This window comes from Lygodium microphyllum, chromosome 8, assembly GCF_053477565.2.
Source record: "Lygodium microphyllum isolate KBCC chromosome 8, Lygodium_microphyllum_v1.1.10, whole genome shotgun sequence".
In the NCBI taxonomy this organism is placed as follows: Eukaryota; Viridiplantae; Streptophyta; class Polypodiopsida; order Schizaeales; family Lygodiaceae; genus Lygodium; species Lygodium microphyllum.
In genome coordinates this window covers 85,559,949-85,581,832 of record NC_141142.1, presented here as the reverse complement: position 1 = coordinate 85,581,832, position 21,884 = coordinate 85,559,949, and the positions used below count along the sequence as shown (strand labels likewise).

The window sequence follows — 21,884 nt, the reverse complement described above, 5'->3', positions numbered from 1 at the left end:
TGTACCTACTCCGTTCTTCGTGTGTCCCTCGAGATACTTAACTTGAAAACAATTTATGGATGGAGTAATGTTAGTTTGAATGCGTTATTGAAGTAGGTATCCATTCTTATGAATCATAATATTAATTGTTCTATTTTGAAATCAGACGCAAATATATGTTGGTGGTTTTTCAACTCACTTTTAAAAATATATGTAGGTTATTATCACAAATGCTTCCAAAAGGAAACAAATTGCCAACTAAGAGAGAGCAAGCAAGACATTACTTGACATCTCTGGGAGGCCTCGATTATGTCAAGATCCATGCATGTGTCAATGATTGTGTCTTATTTCGTGGGATTCATGAGTTCGCACGAGAGTGTCCTGTTTGTGGCGAATCAAGATACGAAGTGGAGAAGAAGTCAATGGATGTGCCTCGTAAGGTTTTGCGACATTTTTCGATTATTCCACGTATTCAACTTATGTTCAAGTATAAGTCTATTGGAAAGCTCATGTCATGGCATGCTAGGCATCGTTCAAGTGATGGAAAATGGAGGATCCGTACAGACACACCGGCATGGCAACATATAGATCATTTGTGGCCCGTTTTCAAAGAAGAGCTAAGAAATTTGAGAATTGGTTTAGGTATGGATAGAATCAATCCATTTGGCATCAAAAGCACATCATACAATGTATGGCCAATGGTATTGGTGAACTATAATATTTCTCCATCCATGCCAATTAAAAAGGGACATATAATGTTGTTCCTTCTGATTCCTGGAAAGCACAAGGTAAAAAACATGGACATTTACTTAGAGCCTTTGATTGAAGAGTTAGAAATGTTATGGGAAGGTATTGAGGTGCGAGATACAAGGGCATTTGCATCCTATAGAGAATTCACGTTGAAGGCCATGTTGTTGTGGACCATGCATGACTTTCTAGGATACGGAGAGTATTTAGGTACATGTATATAACTATATATTTAAAATTCAAGACTTGAATCAATTGCATTTTATTAATCACTTGTTTGTTTAGGTTTAACCACATCAGGATATCATGCATGTCCTATTTGCGGTCCCTCTCTAGTTTCCTCTAGGCCGGCACGTTTAAATAATGTTATCTATGACAATCATCATCGATTTCTTTCTATTGACCATCCCAAATATGTTCTCCCTACTAATGGAATGACTCCACAATCTCTAACCATTCGATATTGGAAGGAGAGATAGATTAATGCCGATAGCCACCCTCCACTCGGCATGAGTCGGTAAGAAGTGCATTTCTCTCGATTGACTTTAAAGTATTTAGCATGATGAATTGTTTACATAATATATTGTTTGTTTGTTAGGTTCTCTATATTTTTTCATTTTTCGTATTGGACTAAACTCAAGATCAATCACCTGTTGGACCCCATGCACATATTCAAAAATGTTGTATCTACATTATGGGATCACTTGATTGAGCCTAGCCATGCATTGGACCCAGAGGAAAGATTGAGCTACCCCATGCACCTTGGATGTTGTCAAAGAACGAGGAGAAAGTAGTGAAGGAACAAATACGTAGCTTTCAAACACCCACAGGATGTATGAGATGCCTCAAGGGAGCCTTCATAAAGTAAAAAAAAGAGGTGTGGAGCAACTATCTGGTTTAAAGTCCCACGATTGGCATAAAATGATTCAAGTAAGGGTATCTCTAATCATTAATATAGTAATTAGTGGAGTAACTATGTATAAACTTTGGGGTATGGTGAATTTTTTCTCAACTAATCATTTGATCTATGAATATTGTTTACATTCAGTTCGTACTTCCTACTAGCATATCCCATTGTGTATCCAAAGATGTACGTGATATCATTTACAAGACGGGAGAGCTTGTGAGATGTGTATATATTGTATTTTTTCAGTATATATCTTTGAATTTCTACACAAAAATAAAAAATTATCAAATACCTCCTGACAGATACGTGAGATCGAAGGAGATTGATCCAAACACATTGCAAGATGCTCAAGTATTATCTGTTGAGGTGGTTTGTTTGGTGGAGGAAATTTTTCCTTGATCTATTTTGACTACTCAATTACATTTGCTTGTACATTTGATTGATGGGATCGCACTTTGTGGGGCAGTTCATGCAAGGTAGATGTTTTTTCTTGAGCGCTTCATGAAAACCTTGGATCCCTAGAGCTCACACACCTTTATTTTTGAGTCACCTGATCTATGTAGACATTTTCTATGTATCAGTGATATCCTGTCATGATTGTACCAATCGCTTATTATGCGATCATGTATTTATTTCATGTATCAGTTTTATGATTTCAGTATACATTGTTTTTGTTTGCAAGCGTATTGTACACAGTAGTGCAGAAACTATTTTGTATGGCTCTCATAAAGCACACAGTGCTATATGTGGCCCTGCCACAATTTTTTTTTTCTAGTAACCCTCGCTATTAGCATTGCAAATTTTACTGCTCGAATCCTTATTCATGCCGTTATTTACATCACAAACCATCGCTATCAGCGTCGCATTTTAGTATCGATATTGGCGTCGGTATCAGTGTTGCATTTCAGTGTCGGTATTTACGACGCTGATACCGACGCCGATACCGACGCTATTTGTGACACTGATACCGATGCCATTACCGACGCTGATAGCTGCAATGCTGATACCGACGCCAATACCGACGCTGATAGCGACGGTGATACGGACTGTTCTATGGCGTCGCCAATAACGACGCTCTTTGCGACGACGGGGGCAAATTTTGTTATTTGCATTTTCGTCGCTTTAAACATCGATATAAGGCCTATATCTTATAGTGTATATCATTGTATTCAAGAAAAGTTTATAGTAAATCATTTTTTATCGTAAGTATGTGTAGGGGCTTGGGTTTTTCCCTTGTTTTCCCCAAGGGTTTTTTCACTCGCAGCCAGAGACCTTTGTTTGAGTGGGGATATTACAACTATATATATCATCTCTCACTTGACTTGGGTCTCACCTATATATACTAACTCTACATCAATATGAATCATTCTTTAGGAGCATGTCTTGTGTATCTCTCTCGTACTCTCTCTCTCTCTCTCAATAGTCCTAGAGCGTATAGCTAGTCAGGGACTAGAATATTAGGGGTCCTAGGTTATCAACAATTTTTTTTTGACTAATGGGATTGGAGATTTTGTAAAAGATTACTAAGACAGAGAAAAATTTCTTTACTTTCTGGGAAATGACTATTTGTGCATCTTTCATTATTAAAGGACACTATTGTAAGAAAAAATATATAAATAATATAATGAGAAAATATATATGTTAAAGAAATTGTGGTAGTAACAAAAAAACTAAATATTTGTTAAACAAGGGCACGCTAGTACATGCAAGAGCATTGCCATTTTTTTACACGAGCGATATATATATATATATATATATATATATATATATAATTCTGTAAAATAAACTCCTCTTTATTGAAAAGAAAAATATCTATACATTTCAAGGCTAAGTGGCCAATGCTAAGAAAAAAAGCAGAGGATGGAGGTCTATAAAGGGGCCATTCAAACTATGTAAGTATATCATATGGATTCAATAGAATATATTTTGAAACTCCCTTCATTAGGCAATCTTTTTGATAGAAGGACATCATTCTACTATGGGTAGTCCTTAGGGATATTACTCATGAATATGTAAATCTTACATAGGTTCAACAAAATGGATTAATGAAATCCCTTTTTAGAATTTTTTAGATATAGAAAGGTATTAGTTAATTGGGATATTCATAGGTTGAATGGAAAGGTGGTGTATTTTATTTATGATAAATTGGTGAGAGATAAGGTGCTTTTATGTAAACCCCTTAGGGTATTCATAGGGGTTGGGTAGGAAAAGAGAATGTTTTCTTCATGATAAAATTGGTGAATTTGGAATTTTTAAATAAGGGTTTACATACACTGAACCCCCCAAGTGGAGGTCGAAATAACCCCATCATATATACAATGGACCCAAGTTGGTGGTGGGTAGTTGCTCTACTTGAGAGTCATGGGACATTTGATAAGATATAGAACTCAATCTAATCCCATTTTACGGGAATGAGATTTTGTGACTATGCTAAATGGGTTGATGCCTTGCTCCCCTCATTCTATGCTATCTATGAACTAGGTTCTTTAGGACGAGGAATGCTTAGGCCCAAGGGTGCAACATACATCCCTTGGGGATGTTACTAAAAAATATAAATGTTCCACATGTGATCAAAATAACTATTATTTTATTAGACAAAATTTATTGTATTACACTACAAACTGGCATTTTTATTGTAATTAAGAAAACTATAAGGCTTTCACAAACAGGGACATATTATTTCTTTACGATATGTAACTAAAGGGTGTTGATTAATACCCTTTGAATGCATGCGATAAGGATAGCTTTTTATAGGTCCACCCTTGATTGCAAATCCCACTACATTTCTTTAAATTATAATGACATTTTTAATACAAATAGAGCTAGATCCTCTCCAATCATCACTAGTTCTAACAATCAATCAAATATCAGAGCAATAGATGAATAGACTTTATGATTTTTCATGATTTAATCAGCTAGTAAAAACTCATCCACCTATTTCAAAGCTAGGTACCATACACACACACACACACACACACATAGAGAGAGAGTGTGTGTATGTGCACATTATGAAAAATATTTGAGTTTCTTATAAGTTATAAGGCCAATAATGTGATAGGGATCTATAGTATGGGATTGTGCAATAGATATTATTGGAATTACTATAATAATAAGATAATTTTAGATTTTTTTATTATAGAATAGGACTATAAGATATATTGCAATTTGCAAACGTTTGCCATTCATTAAGTTGAGAGAGAGATTAGGAGAAGAGTAGGTCTTCCAATTGATCCACTCCTTGTAAAATTTCCGATTGAAGTAGTTTTTAAATCATGTGAAAATTTAATCTCAATTTTAATATGCCATAGATTTTTTTAAAAAATATGTTAATCGTTTCGAAGTTGCAAGGTGCTGCTTGCTTACGAGATCTCTCTCTCTCTCTCTCTCTCTCTCGGCTGTGGAAATGGTTCGGACTTGGAACTCTCTCTCTCTCTCTCTCTCTCTCTCTCTCTCTCTCTCTCTCTCTTTGGCTAGACTCCACAATGAATGATCTTCTGTCAAGAAAGTTCACGAGCATGCTGAGCTATGTGAATTTGCGGAAAGATGACCTAGACCTGGAGGTGGGAGCTGTCGTACGGGGAACAGAGATGGTGGCCATCGACCCCAACGACAGGAAGTTCCACGAAGCAGTGGGTCTCGTCAACCAAGACCTGGACAAGGTCAAGCTTCTCTTCACGGACCTGCAGAGAGCCAACAACGAGAGCAAGACGGTCGTTCGATCGGACGACATGAAAGCCCTGCGGCAGCGCACTCATCAAAGCGCGTGTGCAAGAACTCAACGAGGTCAACCTCGCAAACCGCAGGATCCCCGGCTGCGGGCAAGGCTCCTCTGTCGATCGCATGCGCGCGTCACAAATGGTGGGACTGGGCCAGATCCCAGAGCCTCATGCACAAGTTCTATTCCGTCAGGGAGAGGGTCACGGCTCAGTACAGAGAGACTGTGGAGAGGAGGTATTTCACCGTGACAGGCCAGCACGCGGATGCGGCCACGATCGACTACATGATTAACACGGGGCAGAGTGAGACGTTCTTGCAGACGGCCGTGCAGGAGCAAGGGAGAGGCCAGATTCTCGACAGCATGAGGGAGATGCAAGAGAGGCATGAGACCGTGAAGGAGATCGAGAAGAGCCTGCTAGAGCTGCATCAGATCTTCCCGGACATGCAGGTCCGGGTTGATGCTCAAGGGGAGACGCTGAACGATATCGAGGGCAATGTCAATCGTGCCAACTCTTTCATCAAGGACGGGACAGTTGAGGCGACAAAGGCTAAGGAGTATCAACCTCGCTCGCGTAAATGGAAGTGCATAGGTATTCTAATCTTGCTCCTCGCGATCCTCATAATTCTGGTGCCAATTCTCGTGAAGTTTATACGATCCTCCAGCTAACAAGAACGAACATTTCGATTGTCTGAGAAGCTCGCGCTTACATTAAACTTGATCCATATTACCTTCAAACGGTCAATGGATTAGGCAAAACACAAACATGTGCCTATCATCTAACAGTAAACGAAACTAAACGCTTGAAAAAAAGGGATATGGTATGTAAAAGGATCTCTTAGTTATGATGCATGTGCACTGGTTACGCACTCAACATGGCACAGAAAGATAACGCGATATGTGAGCTCAAGGTATGCTTTTGTATTATTCAATCAAAGAAACGGAACAACATAGACACATCCCAAGACTACACTCTTGTGACGCCGCACATAAGAGGGTTTACCATTGGGTATAGGGAATCACACATAGAGTGGAAACAAGGCAGGACTTTGAGTCACTACTACTCCCTATATAGGTGTTTCCGGTGATAACGGCATGGTATACCTACAAAGCCCTTACACTCACCCCCGCGTACTGGGTTGCTGTCCTCAACAATCTAAGGGTAGTGTTTTATTTGACTAATCGGAGGTTTTAACACAACTTTTTCTATCAAGGTGGTTAGTGTCTACCGGTTTATGTGACCGCGGGGTCTTAACACAGTCTATACTATTCGACTGGTGAGTGTCTGTCGCACTAGGACTTGGGGGTCTTAACACAACCTTTTCTAGCAAGTCAATGTCTGCCCATCTAGACTTGTTTAGGGCTCTATTGGAGTTATTGATGTTGGGATTACCATGCGAATCCACCCTCGACTCAATCACATTTGAGGAGTGGAGGCGTTCAGGGTCTATGATTGAGAACCGCTTGTTTGTTGAAGAGGCTGATCAAGGGGCATTGGAAGGAGTAGTGGGGTTTTCCTTGAGCCAAAGGGTGAATACGTCTTTGCACGAGCCTTCACTTTTGAAATCCAACTGGCTTCCTTGAGTGGATGACCACGCCACTTGGTGAGGTACTCGGGGGGGTATCCTCTTTGATCCCAGTGTCGAAGGAATGCTTCTACTTCAAAAGGACCATTGGAATGGAGCATTCCTACACATTTTCCCTATTGGTTGTCGAGATAGAACCTGCGCAGAAGACGAGCATAAAAAGCATTATGGGCACATATACTATCTAGCAGGTCGAGTTTGTAGGTGACTTCGTTTAGCACTTGAGTGATTCGATAGGGTCCATAGTAGCGGTGGTTGAACTTGGGAGTCATGTTCTTGGGGAGTGACATATTCTTAGAGCTGACTAGGACCATGTCTCCTTGCGTGAATAGTACGGCCTTCCTCTTTTTGTTGGCTTTCTCAGTCGTAGTGATTTTGCTTTGTTCTAGGCTCTGCTTGGCCATCGCATTATGATCTCTCGATTTCTTCAGGAACTCCTCTGCATCTTGATCTTCTGCTTTGGCCGCTCTGGATGCTAAGGCCAGTGGGTTAATGACTTCTTTTCCTGTTGCCAATTCAAAGGGGATGTAACTCGTTGCCGAGTGGACAGAGCTGTTGTAGTGGAATTCCAAGACATCAAGGTACATGGCCCAATCTTTCTGGTCCACTCGGCCATAGCTTCTGAGATAATCTTCAATGCCTTGGTTGATTCATTTTGTTTGTCCATTGGTTTCAGGGTGGAAGGATGAGGAGAATCTCAACTGTGTTTCCACGGTTTTGAAGAGTTCCTTCCACATGTCGCTCATGAATCTTCCATCTCTATTTGATACTATAGCCAAGGGTAAGCCATGGAGCTAGGATGAAGTGGCCTTGCTTGGAGAAATAGTCCACCAATACAAAGATGATAGTGTATCTATGGCACTCGGGAAGTTCCACAATGAAATCCATACTGACGACATCCCATGGCCGATTTGATACGAGGAATGGCTATAGTAATCATGTTGGCTTTGAGCATGGTGATTTTACAAGTTGGCAAGTGGGGTAGGTTTTGATGTACTTGATGACTTCCTCCTTCATGTTGGGCCAAAAGAATTGATTCCTAAGGGTCTCCAAGCTTTTGCCTTGCCCGTTCTGTCCTCCAAGTTTTCCATCATGTATTTCATGGAGGATGAGTTACTTCAACTCCAAATTGTTGGGGATATACAATCTCTTGGCTACAAATAGGATACCCTCCTCAAGGGTGTACATTCCATGCACGGTTTTGTCAACTTCCACATCTTGGATAATTTTGTGCATCTTGTGGTCCTGTTCCAAGGCCTCCTTGACTAACTCCATAAAGTTGCTGTTGACCACACTAATGGCTTTCAAGTTAGCTTTACGGCTCAAGGCATCTACTATCTTGTTGGTGGAGCTAGGCTTGTGTTTAATCTCCAGGTCAAATTCTGCTTAGGAAGTCTAGCCAATGAGCTTGCTTTGCCAATAACTTGGGTTGTGATTGGAAGTATTTGAGAGAGATATTGTTTGTGAAGACTATTGTGTACTTGTCTTGAACATAGTGCTTCCATTTCTTGAGTCTGTGGATGACTGCTAGCATTTCTTTCTCATGTGTACTCCACCTTGTTTCAAAATTTGTAAATTTCTTGGACTCATAAGCTATGGGGTGGCCTTCTTGCACCAGTACACCTATGCCATAATCAGATGCATTTGTGGATATGTCGAAGGGTTTGGTGAAATTCGGTACCTTCAAGATGGGAGTTTGACTCATGCATTTCTTCATATGCTCAAAAGCTTCTTGTTGCGCACTCCACCATGTAAAAGAGTGATCTTCTTTGGTGAGGTGGGAGAGAGGGGCAGTGATGAGGCTATAATCCTTGATAAGCCTTCGGCAAAATATTGTGAAGCAAAGGAACTCCTACAGTTCTCTTACAGTTTTCAATACAGGCCATCTTTGGACATCTTCCACTTTCTTAGGATCCACTTTGATACTAGCTGCTCCTACAATAAAGCCTAAGAATTTCAACTCTTTCACTGCCAACTCACATTTTCTAGGTTTGGCATATAACTGATGTTGCCGCAGTTTCTCAAAGACTAGGCGTAAGTGTTGCTTGTGTTCCTATAAGGTTTTGCTATAGACTAGGAGATCATCAATATAGATAATGACAAAGACATCTATCTTGGGTCTAAAGACTCCATCCATGAGGCCACAAAATGTGCCTGGCCCATTACATAGGCCAAATCCTAAGACTAACCACACAAAACTACCATAGCAGGTGCAGAAGGCTGTTCTAGGAATATCTTCTTCTGCTATGCGGATCTGATGGTAACTTGATCTAAGGTTTATGTGGCTAAAGTACTTGGCTCTGTGTAATCTATCTAAGAGGTCCTCCACTAGGGACATTGGGTATTTGTTTTTTATGGTGATTTTGTTAAGGGCCCTATAATCTACACAAAGTCTAAGTCTCCCATCCTTCTTCTTGACAAATAACACTAGGGCACCAAAGGGGGATTTACTGGCTTGTTCCTCTAATTCATGCAGCTGCTTCTTTAGTTCCATGAGCTCGGTGTGGTTCATGTGGTAGGGTGCTCGGGCCGGTGGGGCAGATCTTGGAATCAATTCAATCTTATGATCCACATCCCATCTGGGTGGTAGGCCCTTGGGTAGCTTCATTGGCATTATATCTTTGAATTATTCAAGTATCTCTACCACTTCTGTGTTGTTGCTCTGATGATTAGGCCTCTTAACGCACTTTTAGATGCGATTTTTGAATTGAGAGAAAATCTTACGGGCGTGTCTACCCGCCATCTATTTGCACGTCTACAATTCCGCGTCTATAGTCGCATGTATGAAGAAATTTACACGCAAAAATAGACGTGAAGTAGATGCGCTCATACACGCATGAATACAAGCGCATAAAAAAACCAAAATTGTTATTTATTTAATTTGTTTTGTGCGTCTACTAGCGCATTTACATGGCAAATTAGACGGGCCTAGACACGCCTATAGACGTGCTTTTACATGTGCTGATAGATGCGAATGCAAAACCAAAAATCTCATTTTTTAAAACAAGATATTTACTTTATTTTTTAAATTTAAATTATGTAGCGCGTGTACTCTGCATTTTAGACGTGATTATAGATGCACATTTTCTGTAATTTAGATGCGCAGATAGACGCGAAGAACAGAACTAGAAAAAAAAACCAAAGAGCAACCACATGCTCTCTGGTTTTTTTCCCCCCCTCCCATACATCAAATTGTGCATTTGAAAAAAACACAATGGATTTGAAGGATCACCACAACAGAAACGAGGCATAGATGCGCATGCTAGACGCGGAAAGTCGAGCGCGTCTATCATTGCGTCTATATGCACGTGTAAAAGAGCGTGCAAATAGACGCGAATTTTGCGTCTATATATCCGCGCAAGTAGACGCGACTATAGACGTGTAATTATTTAGGCACCTGAAATTGGATTCAATATAATTAAAAAACCAGAGTTAATAATTATTTTTGCATTGCTCTCTAATGAATGGCAGTTCCTCCAGTTGACAAGCAAAGCCTGATATAAGTAATTAGCGGCAAGCGACACAAACCTTATTATACAATTAGTAGCATGCATTGCATGTATCTCGTAATTTCTCTACTTGAAGATGATAAAAAATACTTCATTTTTATTATGGAAAATTCAATTTAGCTTTAAACTTGACTATTGATTCTTGAGTATGTACATGTGCGCATGATATTTTCCATAGAATTAAGAATACACATTGAATCATTAAGCAAATTAAGTATGTTACAGTGAATGATCCATCTCATCTTCAATGAGATCAGCCCTTGCTAAACTATTTACTTCTAGGTCTATGTTAGCAAGAGGTAACGAAACAAATAAGTCTATCCCACTATCAGATGTGTTGCTATATTGCTCAATAACTTCATCAATATCATCAACTGCATTATTGTCCTCTTCTGCGTTTCCTTGAACATCCTCGCGAGGTTCATCTTGTACTATATCAAGCATATCATCCATTATGGTGTCATCATATACATCATCATTAATTGTTGGATTGTCATATGCGATCTATGTTGATAATATTACCATATATTGGTTTTGAATGATTAGATATAGGGATGACATACCACCATCGGTTATTGTTTACCATTGGATGATACACAACCTGTTTTTGAAAAACAAAAGCAAGAAACTTAAATACTTATTATATTGTGTATATGTATCACATGTATACATATAAAAAAATTAGCTTTTACATATATACTTGCTCACATTGTTGAGGTAGTACTAATGTGTCATTCTTGTTTTGGTGAAATTTTGTAGAGTCAATGATTACAAAACCACTTGGATGATGTCTGATTGTGCAATGCTAACCATTTGTTACCAGTTCTTTAAACCACTTCACATCTAGTACATATATAAAGAATCGTCTGAAGTTAAGCTTCAGAATATCTTGGATCAAGCCACAATAACCTTTCATGGTGCAATTGGCATCCTCGAAGTGAGCAAGGACAGCACAATCTTGGGTATTTCTCTTTTCATCTATACGTTGAGTTCGAAGATGTTGAAACTCACACCAAATAGCATTGAATAATGTGCACTAGTAGTAAAAGATGAAGATCAAACATGTCAATTTATTATATAAAATATAACTAGAAACAAATTAATTGATAGTATGTCTCACCTTTGATAAGCAACCTCGTGCGTATTCCCACTCTTCTTGAGATATATTAATTTCCTCCTCTTTTTCCATTCTCTCCATTTTCTCATGTAACCAATCTATATCAATATGACGTGGGAGCGCATTTAGATGATCTGGAAATGAGACATTATGTCCATATCTGGTGCGAAATGATTGTCTTTCACTTTTTCTTCTTGCCCTTGCTTCATTACATAGTGTCACCCATTTGCTCATTACATCACTATTGAGCACACAAAAACTATTTAACTTACGAAGTTCTTCTTTTGTTAGCACTTTACTCATTCATTTTCCTTGAGGTATTATAGAGGTCATCCTCAAGTCTTCATCATCTTTCCATAGTCGTGGTTGAGAGGGGTCCACTTCAGTAAGATATTCAAAGATATAAACAAGGGATGATTGCACTAACCAACCCTCAGCCATGCTTTCCTCAGGCCGTGCTTTTTGCTTCACAAAATCTTTCAAGGTTTTCATGAAGCACTCAAGAAAAAATATCCACCTTGCATGAACTGCCCCACAAAGCGCGATCTCATCAATCAAATGTACTAGTAAATGTAATTGAGTAGTCAAAATGGATCGATGAAAAATTTCCTCCACCAAACAAACCACCTCAACAGATAATACTCGAGCATCTTCCAATGTGTTTGGATCAATTTTCTTCGAGCTCACGTATCTATCAGGATGTATTTGACAATTGTTTGTTTTTGTGTAGAAATTCAAAGATATATAATGAAAAAATACAATGTATACACACCTCACAAGCTCTCCCATCTTGTAAATGATATCACGTATATCTTCATAGATCAAATGATTAGTTGACAAAAAAGTCATCATACCCCAAAGTTTACACATAGTTACTCCACTAGTTACTATATTCATGGTTAGAGATACCCTTCCTTGAATCATTTTGTGCCAATCGTGGGACTTCAAACCAGATAGTTGCTCCACACCTCTTTTCTTTTTCTTTATGAAGGCTCCCTTGAGACATCTCATACATCACGTGGGTGTTCGAAAGCTACATATTTATTCCTTCACTATTTTTTCCTCGTTCTTTGACAACATCCAAGGTGCATGGGATAGCTCAATCTTTCCTCTGGGTCCAATGCGTGGCCAAGCTTGTCTCATGCAACCAATTTTACGCAAATCCTCCCTTACATTGATTGAATCACGAGCCCCTATCAAGTGATCCCATAATCTAGATACAACATTTTTGAATATGTGCATGGGTTCCAAAAGGTGATTGATCTTGAGTTCATTCCAATATGAAATACAAAAAAATATAGAGAACCTAACAAACAAACAATGTATTATGTAAACAATTTATCATGCTAAATACTTTAAAGTCAATCGAGAGAAATGCACTTCTTATCGACTCATGCCGAGTGGAGGGTGGCTGTGGGCATTAATCCATTTCTCCTTCCAATCTCGAATGGTTAGAGATTGTAAGATCATTCCATTATTAGGGAGAACATATTTGGGATGGTCAATAGGAGGAAATTTGATGATGATTGTCATAGATAACCTTCTTTAAACGTGTCGGCCTAGAGAAAACTAGAGAGGGACCGCAAATAGAACATGCATGATATCCTGATGTGGTTAAACATGAACAAACAAGTAAATTAATAAAATACAATTGATTCAAGTCTTGAATTTCAATTATAGAGTTATATACATGTACCTGAACACTCTCTGTATCCTAGAAAGTCATGCATGGTCCACAACAACATGGCCTTCAACGTGAAATCTCTAGAGGACGCAGATGCACTTGTATCTTGCACCTCAATACCTTCCCATAACATTTGTAACTCTTCCATCAAAGGCTCTAAGTAAATCTCCATGTTCTTTACCCTGTGCTTTCCAGGAATCAGAAGGAACAACATTACATGTCCCTTTTTAATTGCCATGGATGGAGGAATATTATAGTTTTCCAATACCACTGGCCATAGATTGTATGATGTGCTTTTGATGCCAAATGGATTGATTCCATCCATACCTAAACCAAATCTCAAATTTCTTGGCTCTTCTTTGAAAACGGGCCTCAAATTATCTATATGTTGCCATGTCGGTGTGTCTGTAGGGATCCTCCATTTTCCATCACTTGAACGATGACTAGCACGCCATGACATGAGCTTTCCAATAGACTTACACTTGAACATAAGTTGAATATGTGGAACAATCAGAAAATATCGCAAAACCTTACGAGGCACATCCATTGACTTCATCTCCACTTCGTATCTTGATTCGCCACAAACAGGACACTCTCGTGTGAGATCATGAATCCCACGAAATAAGACACAATCATTGGCACATGCATGGATCTTGACATAATCGAGGCCTCCTAGAGATGTTAAGTAATGTCTTGCTTGCTCTCTCTTAGTTGGCAATTTGTTTCCTTTTGGAAGCATTTGATAATAAACTACATATATTTTTAAAAGTGAGTTTAAGAACCACCAACATATATTTGTGTCTGATTTCAATATAGAACGATTAATATTATGATTCATAAGCCAGAGTGAATTGATATCTACTTCAATAACGCATTCAAACTGACGTTACTCCATCCATAAATTGTTTGCAAGTTAAGTATCTCGAGGAGTACATACAACCTTCATACAACGGAGTAGATGACGCTACGTATAGTGGGTCATCTGGCTTCGTAGAGTGACCTTCTCCCTGAACCGGTTGCGAAAATAGATGGTGTACCATGTTGTCCAAATCCTCATCTTCTACAACTTGATGGGGCATTTCATGAGGGCTACTATTATGGGCGTCAGTCTCCACTCTTCTTGAAGACTCTGCCTCCTCGCATCGATGTTTTGCAGCCTCTCGACGCCCGGGAAGGAGCATCTAAGGATGTGGCACCGCATTCTGCTCAACCACAAAAGGGAGTTTCATGTACGTTGATATATATTGAGTAACATAGACTAGCAATCTTAGTGTTTTTTAAAAAGAATGAATACCGGTGCATTTTGTCGGTCCCATTCTCCATACATGCTGAGGTGTGACATTGCAACTTGACATGCTCGAAAAATACACCCTCGACAACGATCACACATGCATTTAATTTTTCGTCATAGCCATGCATCTCGATTATGAAGACGTAATGTTTCATCCTCACTTGAGGATGTGCTCGTTGACTCATCAGCATGCACCGCACTAGGTGATGACGACAACATGATTAAACCTAATTCATGACAACATCAAATTTGTTATTCATATGTTTACATAAAAACTTCAAGCTGGCGTATTAATTATTCTAAGATCTCAATTTTAAATACACAAAACTTATCATAAATACATAAAAACTTATGATAAGAACTTACTATTAAAACTTATCTTAAAATCAAAAACTCATGATAAAAGCTAAATGCACGTCTACGCGTCTAAATCTGCGTCTATTTGCGCGTCTAACTTCGTGCCTATAAGCGCATTTACATAAACTTACACGTGCATATACACGTAAAAATAGACGCAAAAGTCAAAATTCAAAAGATACTTGAATCATTTATTTTCAAACTGCGCCTTTCCTTTCCTGCACCCTCAACGCCTCCTGCCACAAGCCACTTTTCTGATTCTTGAAGTAAATGAAACAATCTTTATACATCGCATGCACGATGCTCCTCATGTACGCCATTACATCCCTTCATTCATCATCATGGAAGATGCCATCAGTATCTGCAACTCTATAGTATGGCGTACTGGCTCCTCTACATGATCTTTTGGTGAGGGTGATCGCTCGCCACCTCCTAGGCAACCCCCACACAAGCCTCGTCCTCCCCCTCGACTCTTTCTCCTCCCTCTGTGTCGACTACCCTTTGCCTCACTGGATGCACATGCTTCTGCAAATGCACGTGCGTCGGCTGATGCTTGTGCTTCAGCCAATGCATGTACAAGTGCTGCACGTGGAGTACCTGCAATTGGAGTTTGGACATTTGGTGTTTGGGAAGCAGTGCCAGGCAAAGACGTCAGAGGCATTCTAGACATGACACTGAACACCTCGTCTGCTATGGGAGGGCGGCCAAGGTATCTAGTCATCTCTCCCATGAAGTCTTCCTTACTAGGAAAACCTCCAAAAAATGCATTGACCCCTGTGCTAAACAAGCCCAATGTATCATTCATGCGATCCAAATCAGGGTCATTGCTAGATGAACCAGGATGCGACATCTACAAACAAAACACAGAATAAAAACAAATTCGTACAATTCCAAAAATAAAAAATTGTTTTTTATTAGAGCTAGTTGGCGCGTGTATAATCGCATCTGAAATGCAGGATAGATGCGCTCTTAAACATATCCCTAAGGTCAAACCCTCTGGTTAGAGTGCGTGTATATCTGCATCTGAGATGTAGCATAGACGCGCTCTCAGATGTGATTCTAAAGTCAATGCTTTTGGGGAGTGTGCGTGTATCCTCATGTCTGAAATGCAGAATACACACACCTGGAGATGCGACTCTGAAGTCAAAGCTTCTGGGCACGGCGCGTGTATTTCCGCGTCTGAGATGTAGAATACATGCGCCTGGAGACGCGACTCTGAAGTCAAAGATTCTTGTGGGCAGAGCACATGTATTCTCACGTCTCAAAGACAGAATACACGTGCTATGAGACGCGACCGCAGACGCAATGACAACAAATATAGCTTCGCGACTATACTTGCGTATGTACTGAAATTTAGATGCGCTGGCAAACGCGCTCAGTCGGTTGATTTCAATCCGACAACCGCCATTCATGATTTATTTGTGCTATAAGAATTTCAATCGTAGATCCTAATACACAGAGAGAGAGAGAGAGAGAGAGAGAGTCAGTGAGAGAGGACTCACCTTGGGTGTTTGGTGTGGACGGGTGGTGGCACTTCTTCCTTCTCCTTCTTCCTCTCCTTGTTGAGTTACTCTCCCTTGATGCTTACTTGCTGCTTGTTGTCTCCTCCCTTTGCTTTTTCTTCCTTTTGTTCTCCTCTCTCTTGTTCTCTCTTTCTTCCTCTCCTTGGCTTTCTTTTTTCCCTTCTTGTCTCTTTGAAGTGAAAGCAGAGGTGAGTCATAAGGAGGTGAGTCATGAGGAGGTAAGGCATGAAGAGACTAGTGGAGTTAGACTACATGTCGGCTAAACTCGAGCTTCAAAACGCGTAAAAAACGTAGGAAAGGAAAGGCGCAGTTTGAAAAGAAATGATTCAAGTATCTTTTCAATTTTCACTTTTGCATCTATTTTCGCTTGTATATGCACGTCTAAGTTTATGTAAACGCGCTTATAGACGCGAAGTTAGACGCGCAAATAGATGCAGATTTAGATGCGTAGGTAAACCCAAATATAGACACGCATTTAGCTTTTATCATAAGTTTTTGTTTTTAAGATAAGTTTTGATAGTAAGTTCTTATCATAAGTGTTTATGTATTTATGATAAGTTTTGTATATTTAAAATTGAGATCTTAGAACAATTAATATGCCAGCTTGAAGTTTTTATGTAAACATATCAATAACAAATTTGATGTTGTCATGAATTAGGTTTAATCATGTTGTCGTCATCACCTAGTGCGGTGCATGCTGATGAGTCAATGAGCACATCCTCAAGTGAGGATGAAACATTATGTCTTCATAATTGAGATGCATGGCTATGATGAAAAATTAAATGCATGTGTGATCGTTGTCGAGGGTGTATTTTTCGAGCATGTCGAGTTGCAATGTCACACCTCAGCATGTATGGAGAATGGGACCGAGAAAAATCACCGGTATTCATTTTTTTAAAAAAACACTAAGATTGCTAGTCTATGTTACTCAATATATATCAACGTACATGAAACTTCCTTTTGTGGTTGAGTAGGATGCGGTGCCACATCCTCAGATGCTCCCTCCCGGGCGTCGAGAGACTGCAAAACGTTGACGAGAGGAGGCAGAGTCTTCAAGAAGAGTGGAGACTGACAACCATGATAGTAGCCCTCATGAAATATCCCATCAAGTTGTAGAGGATGAGATTTTGGACAACATGTTACACTATCTATTTTCACAACCGGTTCAGGGAGAAGGTCACTCTACAAAGCCAGATGACCCACTATACCTAGTGTCATCTACTCCGTTGTATGAAGGTTGTATGTACTCCGTTCTTCGTGCGTCCCTCGAGATACTTAACTTGCAAACAATTTATGAATGGAGTAATGTCAGTTTGAATGCGTTATTGAAGTAGGTATCAATTCAATTTGGCTTATGAATCATATATTAATTGTTCTATTTTCAAATCAGACACAAATATATGTTGGTGGTTTTTCAACTTACTTTTAAAAATATATGTAGATTATTATCACAAATGCTTCCAAATGGAAACAAATTGCCAACTAAGAGAGAGCAAGCAAGACATTACTTGACATCTCTGGGAGGCCTCAATTATGTCAAGATCCATACATGTGTCAATGATTGTGTCTTATTTCGTGGGATTCATGAGTTCACACGAGAGTGTCCTGTTTGTGGTGAATCAAGATACGAAGTGGAGAAGAAGTCAATGGATGTGCCTCGTAAGGTTTTACGACATTTTCTGATTGTTCCACGTATTCAACTTATGTTCAAGTGTAAGTCTATTGGAAAGCTAATGTCATGGCATGCTAGTCATTGTTTAAGTGATGGAAAATGGAGGATCCCTGCAGACACACCGGCATGGCAACATATAGATAATTTGTGGCCCATTTTGAAAGAAGAGCCAAGAAATTTGAGATTTGGTTTAGGTATGGATGGAATCAATCCATTTGGCATCAAAAGCACATCATACAGTGTATGGCCAGCGGTATTGGTGAACTATAATATTCCTCCATCCATGGCAATTAAAAAGGGACATGTATTGTTGTCCCTTCTGATTCCTGGAAAGCACAAGGTAGAAAACATGGACATTTACTTAGAGCCTTTGATTGAAGAGTTAAAAATGTTATGGGAAGGTATTGAGGTGCAAGATACAAGCGCATCTGCATCCTCTAGAGATTTCACGTTGAAGGCCATGTTGTTGTGGACCATGCATGACTTTTCAGGATACGGAGAGTATTTAGGTACATGTATATAACTATATATTTGAAATTCAAGACTTGAATCAATTGCATTTTATTAATCACTTGTTTGTTCAGGTTTAACCACATCAGGATATCATGCATGTCCTATTTGCGGTCCCTCTCTAGTTTCCTCTAGGTCGGCACGTTTAAATAAGGTTATCTATGACGATCATCATCGATTTCTTCCTATTGACCATCCCAAATATGTTATCCCTACTAATGGAATGACTCCACAATCTCTAACCATTCGAGATTGGAAGGAGAGATGGATTAATGCCGATAGCCACCCTCCACTCAGCATGAGTCGGTAAGAAGTGCCTTTCTCTCGATTGACTTTAAAGTATTTAGCATGATGAATTGTTTACATAATATATTGTTTGTTTGTTAGGTTCTCTATATTATTTCGTCTTTCGTATTGGACTAAACTCAAGATCAATTACCTGTTGGACCCCATGCACATATTAAAAAATGTTGTATCTACATGATGGGATCACTTGATTGAGCCTGGCCACGCATTGGACCTAGATGAAAGATTGAGTTACCCCATGCACCTTGGATGTTATCAAAGAACGAGGAAAAAATAGTGAAGGAACGAATATGTAGCTTTCGAACACCCACAGGATGTATGAGATGTCTCAAGAGAGCCTTCATAAAGAAAAAGAAAAGAGGTGTGGAGCAACTATCTAGTTTGAAGTCCCACGATTGGCACAAAATGATTCAAGTAAGGGTATCTCTAACCATGAATATAGTAATTAATGGAGTAACTATGTGTAAACTTTGGGGTATGATGACTTTTTTCTCAACTAATCATTTGATCTATGAATATTGTTTACATTCACTTCGTACTTCCTACCAGCATATCCCATTGTGTATCCAAAGATGCACGTGATATCATTTACAAGATGGGAGAGCTTGTGAGGTGTGTATATATTGTATTTTTTCAGTATATATCTTTGAATTTCTACACAAAAATAAAAACTTGTCAAATACATCTTGACAAATACGTAAGCTCGAAGGAAATTGATCCAAACACATTGCAAGATGCTCAAGTATTATCTGTTGAGGTGGTTTGTTTGGTGGAGGAAAATTTTCCTCGATCTATTTTGACTACTCAATTACTTTTACTTGTACATTTGATTGATGAGATCGCACTTTTGGGGCAGTTCATGCAAGGTGGATGCTTTTTCTTGAGCGCTTCATGAAAACCTTGAAAGATTTTGTGAGGCAAAAAGCACGGCCTGAGGGAAGCATGGCTGAGGGTTGGTTAGTGAAATCATCCCTTGTTTATATCTCTGAATATCTTGCTGAAGTAGACCCCTCTCAACCACGACTATGGAAAGACGATGAAGACTTGAGGATGACCTCTATAATACCTGAAGGAAAAGGAATGACTAAAGTGCTAACAAAAGAAGAACTTCGTAAGTTAAATAGTTTTTGTGTGCTCAATAGTGATGTAATGAGCAAATGGGTGACACTATATAATGAAGCAAGGGCAAGAAGAAAAAGCGAAAGACAAGCATTTCGCACCAGATATGGACGTAATGTCTCATTTCTAGATAATCCAAATGCGCTCCCATGTCATATTGATATAGATTGGTTACATGAGAAAATAGAGAGAATGGAAAAAGAGGAGGAAATTAATACATCTCAAGAAGAGTGGGAATACGCACAAGGTTGCTTATCAAAGGTGAGACATACTATCAATTAATTTGTTTCTAGTTATATTTTATATAATAAATTGACATATTTGATCTTAATCTTTTACTACTAGTGCACATTATTCAATGCTATTTGGTGTGAGGGTAAACATCTTCGATCTCAACGTATAGATGAAAAGAGAAATACCCAAGATTGTGGTGTCCTTGCTCACTTCGAGGATGCCAATGGTACCATGGAAGGTTATTATGGCTTGATCCAAGATATTCTGAAACTTGACTTTAGACGATTTTTTATATATGTACTGGATGTGAAGTGGTTTAAAGAAGTGGTAACAAATGGTGAGCATTGCACAATCAGACGTCATCCAAGTGGTTTTGTAATCATTGACTCTACAAAATTTCACCAAAACAAGAATGACACATTAGTACTACCTCAACAATGCGAGTAGATATATATGCAAAAAGCTAATGTTTTTATATGTATACATGTGATACATATACACAATATAATAAGTATTTAAGTTTCTTGCTTTTGTTTTTCAAATACAGGTTGTGTATCATCCAATGATAAACAATAACCGATGGTGGTATGTCATCCCTATATCTAACAGTTCAAAACCAATATATGGTAATATTACCGACATAGAGATAGCAGATGACAATCCAACAATTAATGATGATGTACATGATGACACCATAATGGATGATATGCGTGATATAGTACAAGATGAACCTCATGAGGATGTTCAAGGAAACGCAAAAAAGGACAATAATGTGGTTGATGATATTGATGAAGTTATTGAGCAATATAGCAACACATCTGATAGTAGGATAGACTTATTTGTTTGGTTACCTCTTGGTAACATAGACCTAGAAGTAGATAGTTTAGCAAGGGCTGATCTCATTGAAGATGAGATGGATCATTCACTGTAACATACTTAATTTTCTTAATGATTCAATGTGTATTCTTAATTCTATGAAAAATATCATGCGCACACGTGCATACTCAAGAATCAATAGTCAAGTTTAAAGCTAAATTGAATTTTCCATAATAAAAATGAAGTATTTTTTATCATCTTCAAGTAGATAAATTATGCTACTAATTGTATAATAAGGTTTGTGTCGCTTGCCGCTAATTACTTATATCAAGCTTGTCCACTGGAGGAACTGCCATTCATTGGAGAGCAATGCAAAAATAATTATTAACTCTGGTTTTTTTATTATATTAAGTTCAATTTCAGGTGGTTAAATAATTACGTATCTGAAAACTCATCTATATTTGCGTCTATTTGTGTGGATATATAGACACAAAATTTGCATCTATTTACACGCTCTTTTACACGCGCATATAGATGCAATGATAGATGCGCCCAACTTTGCGCGTCTAACATATGCGCGTCCATGCCTCGTTTTTGTTGTAGTGGATCGAATCATACTTAAGTAGATCACATCTCCTTGCTTGACTGATTTCTCTACCTGCTTGGCACTACATGTCATAATGCGTTGCCTAATAATGGTCACTTGGACCGGTGTTGCTTGGATTGGGCCTCTTGGTTGATTTGCACTTGGCTTCACTTTTTGGCAAGAGACTCCTGGCTTATTCTCCTTCATTTGCACTTTGATTGGGGTC

The 21,884-nt window shown here is 38.9% G+C and overlaps 1 pseudogene; it reads left to right on the top strand.

Annotated features, from left to right (window-relative positions):
• The first annotated feature begins 5,115 nt into the window (after positions 1-5,115).
• LOC148032533 (syntaxin-124 pseudogene) lies at positions 5,116-6,017 on the top strand (annotated as a pseudogene).
• Positions 6,018-21,884: the final 15,867 nt, after the last annotated feature.